The following is an 8,852-nucleotide window of genomic DNA, read 5'->3' as shown; positions in this document are numbered from 1 at the left end:
TTCTCCCCAAGCATGTGAAAAATAGGTCATTGAAATTTGGCTCACCTGTGATGTCAGAAGGGGATAATACCACCACTTAATCTGCACTATCCAACCACAGCACTGCCATTTAGTGCAGAGATCAGCTCATTTGCATTTAACAGGTCACATTTTTTCTCACACCTACAAAGTGGCAATTTTAACATGTTATAATAAATTATCTATATGGTTTTTTGAGCTAGAACTTCATATTACGTACTCTGGGGACAGCAAAGATTTATTTTAAATCCTAAAAAAGTCTTGTGAAATGTCCCCTTTAAAATAATTTAAATTTACCTCTACATATGTTTTTGTGAATCAGAAATGGAAAAGAGCAAGAAAGAGATCAGAGAGGAAAGTTTTTGTCCTTGGATCTAAAGCCTCAACAACATCATCATATAAATAAAGAGAAAAGAAAAGTGACTAAATATCTGTCACAGACATCAAAAGGCACGCTCACCTTTTCAGTCTTAGGTGTAACCACAGTAGGACTGACAAGAGATTTGACAGCAAAAGGAAGCTTTATGAGAGGCCTTTGCCTCTAAAGCCAAATCATTTCAATTCATGACTTTAGAGAGGAACAGAATGCAACTGTGTTAAAGAACTTGACAGAATCCAGAGCATGTAGGAGGTGAGAAGTTCAGACGGGACTGAGGCCACATCCACACAAAGCCAGTGCTTCCCCCATCCGATCATTTTTATTTAATCAAATCTGTTTTCCCTCATACAGAGTTGTCCCAAGAAATGTGTAACAAATGGCAGAAACAAACCTTAAGGGGCGTGCCGTAGTAAGGAGGTTTTAAATACAGATCAACATTTACGACGAGAATTGGTAATAATGCAGAGATCAGGGAGCTCCTCACTATCTGTGCTAAAACTGAAATTCATAAAACAGCGTGTGTATGGAAATGTTTTCAAAAACGCAAAGGAAAACCTTAGCTGCTTTTAATACAATCGTTGTCGTGTAAACGTGCCCTTTGTAATGTTGTGGTGTATTAATGCATTTAAATTGCCACTTCACGTAAATACTTCACAGAAATAAGCATGAAACTCTAGAAAGTCAAAACTATTCTAGCCTCTTATCACGGTGCATGTGAATCATCCTTGTGTTTAAGTGCATGCATGTCGAAAAAGCCATTGGAGTCTTCATAGCTCTTGGTCCTTGAGTATTGTTCAAAATAAAACGATGTGAAATTCACTTCTCCTCTTCATCATACGAAAGTGAGACTTTCTAAAGCCATTTAGAGAGCGTAAGTGCCCATCTTCCTTTATGCATAACAGTTTGGAGGTGGGCATGAAGTATGTTGGGTAAAAGCCAAAGTGACATGCCTGTTTGAAAGGACTACTTGAACATACTCCAAAAACAAAAGGCTATATTACATGCCGCAGTTCTGTCCCTTTGATTCGAAGGCTGGCTGGTGTCATTGGCTGGAATATAAATTTATAGGGCTCTTGTTTGTTTGGCAACAGTTGTATGTCTCTGCCTCTATCATCACAGCTGGTTGTCATGGCACCTGTTGCGATGCTCTGTGACAAATTATTCTTGCCATTGATTGGTGACATCATTGCTCTCATCCTCATCTCAGAATTGATGCTGAGCGGAGGGGCGAACGCATTGGAATCAAAAGCTCGGGAAGTGTCACTTCTGGAATTCAGCGCGATCAGTCTGACCCTATTCTGAATTCAGGGCTCGTCCGCTCTCATCATCATTAGTAACGACCCAAAACTGGAGCAGTGAATATGTGTGCATGCGCTCTCAGCTCAGGGGCTTGAACTGGGCTGTGAGTCACTATACGCGGCAAAGAAAGAGGTCGCTTTATACCAAACTATTCCCTTTTTGAGGAGCATGGAAATTATTATCCGCTAAGTTCTCAGTCAATAACTTTCCCAGGATGTTTTCCACAGCATTGTTCGTTGTCTCCGGGGTGTGTTGGACAAGTTTAAGAGCCGTAGTGTAATAAGTGACATCACCGTCTCGTATCAGGACATCTGAATCTCTTTTTTTCTTTACTTTTTATGGAGTGCCATGAATAAGTGCTGGCGTGTGCACACTTTGGAGAGCTTTCTGTAAACCTAGTGTCTGAGCTGCTCCAGTTAGCTAATGGTCCCTGCAATGTGTTCCCTCAGTGGTGCCATTACTCTGCATTCCACATGGCTGGCGCACTAATAAACAAACTGTGAAATGCATTAAAGCCCGGAGAGATATTTGCAGGCGTAAAACACGCCCTCTTTTCTGAGGTATTTGGATTTCTTTTATTGTGACTTTCTATCTGAGAGGTTTTTTAATTGTCCGTGATTGGAAACTCGGTGAGCCCAATCATTTCTCCTCTGCTTTGTAAACAGATCTGTTAAAATCTCTTGAAAAGCGTGAAATGACTGCGCCACCTCGAAATGAGCCTGTGCTCGCTGTCTTCTAGTTGGAGGCTTTGCCTTTCTGTCCACACATCCTTCTGTTTATTGTTGGAGCAGATCTCCATTTATCAGTCTGGCACTTGGTTTACCCTTACGCTAGAATAGGCCTAGGGGGGAGAGGCAGAGAATAGGTCATGAACAGTGTGCGATAAAACAGCTGTGCCTTGCTTAGCTATTATCATCAGACTAGAGTCCTTCATAATAAAGAGAAACATTGTCCATCCTCTGGACAATGTATAATAAGGGGAAAAAAGGCCCCAAAATGCCTGAGTTGAGTTGTGTTGTTGTTTAGACCTTGTTGGCAAGTTAGCATAAATAGCTAATGTACTGTGCATTTGCAATTCAACAATTCAAATGTTTTAAGTCACTTGTGTATGTTTTTATTCATTTAGAAATGTTGCCCTTGTAATGTAAAAAACACTCTTAATAATAAAAATAAAAGTTCTTTGCAGCAATGCCTATTTCTGGTTCTCAAAAGATCCATTTGTGAAAGTTGAAATGTTAATAGAAGAACTATTCCTTTCTTGCCTTTGTATAGTCTGTATAACCTTTTGTGTGACAGAAAGGTTTTGTGAATGTTAAAAGTTTTCTGCACAACAAAGAAGCTCTTAGGAACATTTGTATCCAAGATGGCGGCATGACAGCATCTCGCAGCGGCCGCTCTGTATCCAAAAGATGCTATTTTGTGTTTTCAGGCTGTTCTGTGAACAGACTAATGCTCATTTATAATCGCCAGACTCTACAATACAGAAACCATCTAAAAACCAAACTGCAAGTAACTTTTACACATGTAAAATAGTACTGTTTTCATCTCAGGGACACTTGCTGCAGATGCGTCTAAAGGGCGTTTGCCAGATACTTGCATAATCTCATGCGTAATCAGAGTTCACTGTTAAGGGAGTGTCTTGCGTGTATTTTGTGAACGTGAGCGTCTCTTTTATCATAAACGGTTTTGACGCGTGTGCAGCAGGCACTCATCTTGACAAAACAAATGATGCACATGGTTCACATGACGCAACAAACATATATTTTGAAAACACGAGCAACACATATGACACTCCGAACACATATTTTGGATTTGCGCCCCTTGGAAGAGCAGTCACGAACCACCACTAGCATTGCAACAAAATGCAATGCATCTCCTGGGCTAAATGCTACATTCTTCTACATGTGCGACCTACAGATATAATGTATGTGAGGTTTGAAAAATCTGGCGGTGCGCTTACAGTTCGTGTGCACTTTTCTGATGATAGAATCAGCTATGTCTGGCTCTCTCTCAAGGGTTTTTTCCCTCCTAGGACTTTTCCCGCTGACTAAAAAAGCCAGGAGGTTTTTTTCTCCTAGGGTTTTTTCAACCTCTAGGAAATCAGCTGGCATTGGCTTAACTTAGCACCTTCCTCTATGCGTTACATTATTACTACGCTCACTAGCACGGTTTAATCTTAACCGCTGTATTTTGCTGCTTATGTTGTCCATTGATTTTTCTGTGTTTTCTCCTGCTTTTATTAATGTGAAGCTGCTTTGAAACAATTAAACAATTGTGAAAAGCGCTATATAAATAAAATTGAAATTAATCATGAAAATTCAGTCACATGCACTGTACGAGAACCCTCGCATATGCGCAAATATGGGACTGTACTTCGGCCTTAAGTCTCGCTATGTCTGCAGTCAGATATTCAGTTTCTATCTTTTCTTCTGCTCTTTTTCTGTTGTTCTTATTTTTAGCTCTTTTGATTTTGCCTATTTAATATAATTTGAATATTACAGTAGTACTGTTACAGTTATGTTACTGTATACAGTTATGTTACAGTTTTGCAGTGTACAGGCTATATAGAGCTGAAATGACAATAACTACACTCTGACGCTGATGAGTGAAGTGTAGCATAACAAAAGTATAGTGATATATTGTCTAGTCTTATTATACTGATCTCTAAAATGCTAGATTCTGATTGGCCAGTCGTGACATTCCAAGGTACGTTCTCAAAACTAATAACACGCGATGACCCGGACTGACAGGTACAGTTTAATATTACACAAATATAAATATGTTGTTTTATAACATATCTGGCATTATATTTACAAATGATTAAACCCAAGTGTGACATTTGAACGGAAGTAAACGTGTTTTCTTTACTGAAGGTCTGTTTTCGTTAAAATATTTAATGCTCTTTACCTTACTCATGAGGTAAATAGCCATGTAATAAGCGAGATAATGTACAGGCAGCCGGATGTTAAATAATCCCTGACAGTGTGATCAATTCAGGACCCAACACAAAGCGGACAGGAAAAATGTCTAAATGTTAAAAAGATACATTTTGCAAAATAATTTTCTTGTATTACCAAAACCTTAGTAGATTTGGTTAGGTTTAAGGTTAAAGCAAAAACAATTTCCCAGTGCATGGGGAAAGAACAACAAACTTAAACACTTAAACATTAGACTTCTTAAACTTATTGGGCTCATAATATTCTGACTCTTCTAGCTATGTAACTAAATTGACTGGGCTAATCGAAGCTGTTCCTTTTTCGAATACACTCTCAGCAGCACTAAAACCTTGTAGCACACTTTATACCTCCCTTGTTGCCTCCATATGGGAGTGGCTTTAAGAAGAGAGAGTTGAACACCGCAGATGAATTACCTATTTTTTCTTCTCCTTCAATTAACAAGATGAATCCACTTTCCACCCTGCACCCTCCCACCGCAAGACTGTAAGGGTGTATCTAGAAAAGCCTTGAGTGGCCCTTCTCCTCACTAGGATCCTGAGACGGACATCAGTTATTCTGGAAACCCATCTTACATGAAGACTAGCAATATCACAGTGCAGGAAAGAGATGACTTAAAGAATGACGAATGGACCGGTTGCACCGAGGGTGCATTCCAAAGTCAAGGCATTTCCTATTGGGTCATTCCCTATAACAACAGCAGGACTGATGGGCCGTGTGCAAAAGCGTATGCATGTATATAACGGTGGTGTTGTGGAGGGAGGGCTTATGAAAGATGTGTGCTCATATCTCTAATTAGAAAGACTGATGATGGTTGACACACCTTGCCTACCTCATGTTATCAGTCATTAGTGAGAGTGCACCAGATTATGTGGGCCATGACCTATGCAATGGTGAATTACCTTTCCACCGGTCTTACAGTTTCTCACTCTCTATTGCTCAATACGACCTGAACCATTTCTTCGAAGTAACAGTAGAAAGCTCACACATCAGACCCAGACAGAAAACAAGAAAACCACACCACTATATAATGCATCTCTCAATTATACTCCAATGATAATTGCTTTGGAGCACATCCCTGGTGCTTCCCCCGGCGCAAAACTGATACCTTGGCCGATATGGTGCAGACCATCTGGTGGTTCTTCTAGCGGACAATGGTCTCATGAGATGGGGGCTGATGGAGAGCATTTGGCTTTGCACAGGGTATCAGCTTTTAATGCAGTGGTCCAGAACGCTATGTTCAGTCAAAGGGACAGAACGGGACAGAGGCCTGCGAACGCTCAACGCCATTAGCGGGGGAGGAGGATAGCAAACGGTGAATGGGGCAGGATGAAGACTCTTATGAATAGTGCATGATTCATGATCTTTAATTTACTGCGCTCTCAGAGTGCATGATGTTAAGTGGACCGATGGTATTGCAGGTATTGGGATATATTGGTCATGAGGAAACCAAGAGCTCGAGGTGTTTATAGAACTCAAGTCAAATCAAGGAAACTGATCAAATGCCTGATCTCACAAAAATCTATTTTACGAGCCGGCTAATACATATTCATTCATATGATGTGAATTGTAATAAAAATTACGATTGCTAAAAAACACAATAATTAAGCTCTGCCCCTAAAGCGTATGAATTCATTCGATTAGCCACCTTGTGAATAGTTATATGAATTGCCATGAGAATGTGTTGAAATTGTGCTGGGAAATAAGTAATATACGGCAGGTGACTGTTTTTCAAACTGCTGTCTAACAGTGAATCCTTGAAGATAAAGAGACAGCAGGAAACATAATTAAACATGATTTTACACCATTACCTAATTGTGTTAACAAAGAACTGCATACGCTTGTCATGCTGTTAAACTTCTCTTTAAGAATTTAAAGGCTTATAGCTGTTTTCGTGCCTTCTGCCTTTTAATGACAAAGTGATGAAGAAATGTAAAAAACAATAGTGGCAAAATTTAACCATAAAGTGACTGCAAATTAAGGAATTAAAAACAGACTAATTAAGGAATTATTTAGACATACAGGCAGCTATTAGCAGTTAAAATGAGTCAAACTGTTCATTTACAACTTTTTAAAATAATGTAAATGATTTAAAGAGCACCTTTTCTCTGATTCACGTTTTTACATTTCCTTTGGTGTATAAGTGTGTGTTAGACAAGACCGACATTATCATAATTCCTCCCGCTTCGAACTCACAGCCTGTGTAAGTTAACTCCTTTAAGAATTGCATTGTGACCGAATCTTTTTTAAACATGGTAAGGAGCGTCATATTTCCAGCTGACGTCAGAGGTATTCAGGCCAATCACAACGTACAGATTAGCTGGCCAATCAGGGACACCAAGCTTTTCAAATTCGTGTGTTTCAGGAAGAGAGTGAAATCTGGAGCTACAAAAATGTTTGGTATTATACCAAATACACAAAATAAAGTTGTTTTTTAGCATTGAAATAGGTGCCCTTTAATGGGTGACCATATTACAGTTTTCAAAAAAGAGAATAGTGGGGGCAGCCAGACGGACACCAGCAATGGACAGTATTTTCTATTTTACCAGGTCCACAAAATAGTCAGTTAAGTTGCTTGGGTGATTTATAATTTTTTTAAGGTAGGGTGACCATACGTGCCATTCTTCCCGGACTTGTCGACCGCATACGCCATAGAGGATTTTTATTATACAGAAAAGTTTTATGTTTTTAACTAAATGGCGTATGCGGTCAACAAATACGATTTCTGAAAGAGGCACTGAAATTATGGCCAGGAGGAAGAAAGGCACATATGGTCACCCTATTTAAGGTCCTAAAAGAGGACATGTCCAAGATAAAGAGGACGTATGGTCACCCTAGTTAATGTACAGTTGTGGCCAAAGATGATTTGGAACTTTGAACAATTGACTTTTTGCTTCTTTATTCAAATATGTTATTAAAAATCCATTAAATATTTTGTATGCATGGTGTGGTTGGAGTATAAACTGAAGCTCAGCTTTGAGAAGAATTTAAGGAGGCTTGGTAAGAATTTACATGTGCAAAGTTTATAAAGCCCAGGACACTGACTACAAAATATAACCACAAAGAGCATCAACAAATATTAAAGGAATATTCCATTTTCTTAAAAGAAAAATCCAGATAATTTACTCACCACCATGTCATCCAAAATGTTGATGTCTTTCTTTGTTCAGTCGAGAAGAAATTATGTTTTTTGAGGACAACACTGCAGGATTTTTCTAATTTTAACGGACTTTAATAGAGCCCAACATTTAATACTTAACAGTTAAAAAAAAAATTTAACGGAGTTTCAAAGGACTATAAACGATCCCAAACGAGGCATAAGGGTCTTATCTAGCTTAACGATTGACATTTTTTACAAGAAAAATAAAAAATATCCACTTTTAAACCACAACTTCTCGTCTAGATCTGGTCGTGATGCGCAAGGTGACCCCACGCAATACGTCATGACGTCAAGAGGTCACAGAGGACGAACGCGAAAGTGTTTACAAATGTGTTGAAAGAGGACCATTCCGACGTTGTTGTATGTCAACTGATACTAATTAATGTCTTTGTGTCAGTTTATTGTTTACAATGGTCCGCAAATTTGCGTTTTATATATGTAACACGTGACCTCCCTCCCTACGTCACTACGCATTTACGTTTGGTCGCGCTGGACCGGATCTAGACGAGAAGTTGTGGTTTAAAAGTGCATATTTTTTATTTTTCTTGTCAAAAATGACAATAATTTCGCTAGATAAGACCCTTATGCCTCGTTTGGGATTGTTTATAGACCTTTGAAACTGTTAAGTGTTGAGTTAAGTATTAAATGTTGGGCTCTATTAAAGTCCATTAAAAATGAGAAAAATCCTGCAATGTTTTCCTTAAAAATTATCTGGATTTTTCTTTTAAGAAAATGGAATATTCCTTTAATAACAGATAAAATTGTAGTCAATCTATGCATTATAACCTGTGAGCTTTTTTGTTTGTCTATGCATGTTTCTTTTTCGCAAATTCCAATAAAAACCCATATTCCCTAAAATATGCTGTCATTTGTCTTTTGTCATCTTATTTTGTTCAATAAATAGCTTTAAAGTGTTTTGTCAATTTTGTTGCATACGCCGCATATTTTGATGGTTTTGATGGGCACTATTAGCTAAATTTGAACCCCCATCAATGTTTAATTTCCAAAAATGTAGTTTATTAAATGCAAAAACAGCCTTAAA

This window comes from Misgurnus anguillicaudatus, chromosome 2 (assembly GCF_027580225.2).
Source record: "Misgurnus anguillicaudatus chromosome 2, ASM2758022v2, whole genome shotgun sequence".
NCBI classification, from domain to species: Eukaryota; Metazoa; Chordata; class Actinopteri; order Cypriniformes; family Cobitidae; genus Misgurnus; species Misgurnus anguillicaudatus.
Note: the sequence above shows the minus strand (reverse complement) of the source record.